Source organism: Ceratotherium simum, chromosome 16, assembly GCF_057802395.1.
Source record: "Ceratotherium simum simum isolate JZ-2026a chromosome 16, ASM5780239v1, whole genome shotgun sequence".
In the NCBI taxonomy this organism is placed as follows: Eukaryota; Metazoa; Chordata; class Mammalia; order Perissodactyla; family Rhinocerotidae; genus Ceratotherium; species Ceratotherium simum.
Window position 1 is genome coordinate 4543881 of NC_141915.1, and position 4134 is coordinate 4548014.

At 41.4% G+C, this 4134-nt stretch overlaps 1 pseudogene; it reads right to left on the reverse strand.

Moving 5' to 3' along the window:
• Positions 1-2360: 2360 nt before the first annotated feature.
• LOC147914870 (U6atac minor spliceosomal RNA) lies at positions 2361-2465 on the reverse strand (annotated as a pseudogene).
• Positions 2466-4134: the final 1669 nt, after the last annotated feature.

The following is a 4134-nucleotide window of genomic DNA, read 5'->3' on the forward strand; positions in this document are numbered from 1 at the left end:
TCCCTTTGATCTGCACTTGTATCTTCCATGTCTGTCATTTCCTCTCTCATCATTTCCTTCTGGATCTTTCCCTCTGCATGGATTTAATTTCTTTTGCAGCATCAATTATGTCTCTCTTTCTTCTTCTTCTTTTATTTTTTTAAACTCCTCAAAGTGTTATTTCTAGCAGGTTTTCATCCAGTGCAGTTCTCTTCTACAAATTTGACATCTTTTCCCTCCGCCACTATCTTGATCTTTGAGCCTCATGAAGAAAGGGAACTTGCAGCAGCTCCAGCCCCTGGTTCTTCCCGTCTCTGTGTCTCCTGCACCTCTGTCAGTCCTTTCCTTACCTAGCCTCTTCCTCTTGGAACACATTGCACCATAACCAGTCATCCCCACCACTTTATGCCCAATGCCTGTGCAGATTTCGTCTTCAGATAGATCTCAGAAAGACCAGAGGAGAAGTAGACAGGAGGAAAAGGGGACAACTGGACTCTTGATGCCTCCCAAGGAGCCTCTCATGTGCCATCCACGCAGCTGCCCAGGGTCTTGGTTTGCACTGACTCTGGACTGCTGATGAGAGATCTCCCTACCTTTTCAGGGTCTCTTTCTCACCGTATGAAGCCTTTTCTCAGTTCATCTTCACCTGCCTTATAATTCAAGGATTCCTCCCAGACTCAAGCAGGAGCTTGCCTGCTAGTCACAGGAAAGACCATATTTAAACACCACCCACTGTGTCATCAGTGGTACCTCTTGAGAATTTTTGAGAGACTGCACAGAAGCTGCCACTCTGATGCCATTTCAGACTAGGATTGTGGCCACTGTGCTTTGCAGGAAAGAAAGAAACAAACAATCTTAAACTAGCTGTGAAAAAATGTATAAAGGACGTAGGAGGTTTCCACTTGAAATAAAATTTACAACCAATTCCTGGAAAGGCAAGGATGAAGTTGGTCCTCAGAGATAAATGGAACCAGGGATTTCAAGATAGCTAGAACTCTTTCTTCATTCTCTGTCTTTGGGTACCATTTTGTTTTTTGCCTCTCCCTCTCCTTCTTTCTCTCCCAAATCGAGACCAATTAATTGCAGCCAGGGAATACAGTTACGTAAGAAAATGCAATCTTCCTTAGGAACCATGTGTTTAAAAGTAGAGGAGTAAAAATGTTTTGAGAAAACAAAGGTTATATTCCCAGAATAAGTGTGGAAAGAAGATGGACAGACGAAAGCCAACCAAACGCACATCCACTACGTCACTCCCTCTCCTTTTTCATTAAAACTTCATTTAATGAAATACACATACACACTTTAAAAGTTGCATAGCTTGCAGTGATCAGAATAAAAATCAGCAGTCCCCAGTCCCACCCTTTCCCTCAGCCCTGCCCTCAAGACAACGACTTTCAATTTTTAACTGATTCTTCTAGTCTAAACCTCCACATTACCGAGTATTTTACTTATACTGTTACATTTCTTAACATCATAATTGTAGACGTTATCTATTAACTTTTTTGTTGAAAATTAACATTCAATTCTCTTATACACTCACATACACGTCCTTTTTCTACTCCCAGTATAGTTAAATCATATTTTTTGGTTAATTTATTAGTTTGAGCTTATGTTATTATAAAAATGTAAGTATTATTCATTACTGAGCCAAGTAGTGTACTATGAATATATTTTCCTTCTTATACAATTTTCTTTTCTGTGAGTGCATCATTGCCTTATTTTCTTATTTCTTTGGGTTTTTTTTTTTTTAATATCATTATTACTAATACTTCCCAAGCTCTCTAACAGAATTATTAAAACACTCTGAATCTTGTTTTTTCACATGGTCAAGGATTGGTGCTCGAGAAAGCTCAGAAATCATAGAAATGATCTAATACTGAAAGAAAAGCCTTTTCTGATTCCTCAGAACTGGAAATAATTTGAGAACTCTTATTGATCATATATCTCTTTCACATCATGGACACTTTTCTGTCTGCCTTATCATAGTTATTGGTCTATGCATCTTACCTTTTTTCCTGGACATTTTACTCCTTAAGGGCAGAGTCTATATCAAATTTATTGTCCTTAGTACTCAGTGCAGTGCCCTGATAAATACAAATGAAGAATGAACAAACTCTGTAATCCACTCTGTAGTATTTTTACATTTCTTCTGTGTCCCTATTGAATGAGTGCAATGATTCTGATGGAGTGAGATTGAATTTAATGGACTTAATCTGTGGACTGTGTTGAAACACTTAAGAGAGTGTCATATAAAGGAAAGTTGGGGGCTTTAAGTAACTTCTTAAATAAGTGGGCAGAACTGGGGTTCAAAGCCAAGTATGAGTAAATCCTGTGTTCTTACCCACCACCCAATACCACATTCTTGCCTCAGCTCAATGTTGCAAAGCAGGTGGTAACTCCTTAACCGTGTATGTGCTCCTTGGGTCTCTAAGACATTGTCCATTTCTATCATGGGAATGCCAACCTTCTTTTCTTCCATATAACCCCAAAGGCCATCATTTTTAAAAGTGAATATTCTTAAATTCTAATAAACATTATTTTTAATGGATGTTCTCCTTCCATCTGAGAAGCTTCTAAAAAGAGTATTTTCAGTCTCTGAGCCCAGGGTGCTCCATATTCACTTCTATTACAAATTTTCTAAGACAACCTCCAGGATTTGTAAAGGCATGAAAGAATTTCTCTTAAATGAGGTATGGCCTGGTTGAAGCTTGTTTTCCATCTGGAAATCCTTGAAGACAGACACCTGCATTCTAGGTCACCTTAAGAAGCAGGCATCCCAGAATAAAAAAATCTCTCAGCTTTTGATGGTTTGCTGTTGAGTCCACCAGTAGAGGGCGCCTCACCATCAGCAATAGTCTCAGAAACTTTCTAACCGGTTCAGGCCTTTTAGCGTCCTTTATTTTCCAGCAGACAACTGGTAGCAGAATGTGCTAACCCGTTTTCTCTTCATTTCTCAATTGTCTTGCGCTGTGGAAAGGAGAAGAATGCCTCCCTGCAAGACTTCGAGGTGGTGGCGGGGATCTGGGGGGCCATATGAGAGAGAAAAACAAGGTTTTCCCGGTATACTGAGGATTGGGATGAATTATATACAGGATGCTGTTACTCCTGGCATGGTGTTTACCTGGTTCATCTCCAACAATACAGCCACTGGCATGTGGCTTTCTCAGCTATTTATAAGGCCTTGTATGTGAAGAGATCAAATGTGTGTAATTTTCTGTAGCACATCCATGTAGGCTCACACTAGATGACATGTAATCGTATCACCCCAGACTGTTAGCAGGGATGTTGGAGATCAGTTAGCACACACTGGTCAGCACACAGATCAGAAGACAGCCTCTGAAGAGGCAAAGGCCTTGGCCCAGGTCCTATAATTAGTTAAGAAAAGAAAGGGTATCTAAACCCAGCTGCTGACCATCCCCAAAGCCCATTCATTTGACACTTCTGATCAGGAAATCCCCTGTAACCCGGCCTGAGTGAACCCAGATCACAAAGAGAGATTAATTTACAAAGATCTTCAGGGGTGTTGGTAGGACTCAAATGCATGGATCTGGATTAAATTCTGACCTGGGATTTAGGTTGGCTCTAGTTTACGTGGACTGCCTTACCCTTCTTGATTCTCATGCACGCCTTTGTCCTCCTTCTGCGTTATCATTTTCCAGTTTTCTCTACCCCAGTCCATCTTGAGGAGACAAGATTTTAAAAGGGAAATTCAAGCCACTTACTGAGGTTCACCAAAGCCTACATGACCTGGCCCCTAGCTGCCTACATGACCTGGCCCCTAGCTGCCTACATGACCTGGCCCCTAGCTGCCTACATGACCTGGCCCCTAGCTACCGACTGATCTGCTGCCACCCTCTTTCCTGCTTTTTTCCCCTTGGGTACTAGTCCCCATTAGCACTTCAAGCTCATCCCTGCCACTGGCCTTTGCACTAGCTGTTCCCTTTGCCTGCAGTTCCTTTCCCTGTGATCTTCGCATGGCTAGGTCTTTCTCCTCCAAATCTCAGCTCTTCCTCCATGAAACCATCCTTGACTAGTGGATCTAAGGGGATCGTATCACCTTGTGTTAATTCTTCGCATCACACGTATAACCCACCCGTAATGTTCTTGACTTTGTATTCATTTTTTGTCTCCCCGCCCATTCCTATCACTAGAATT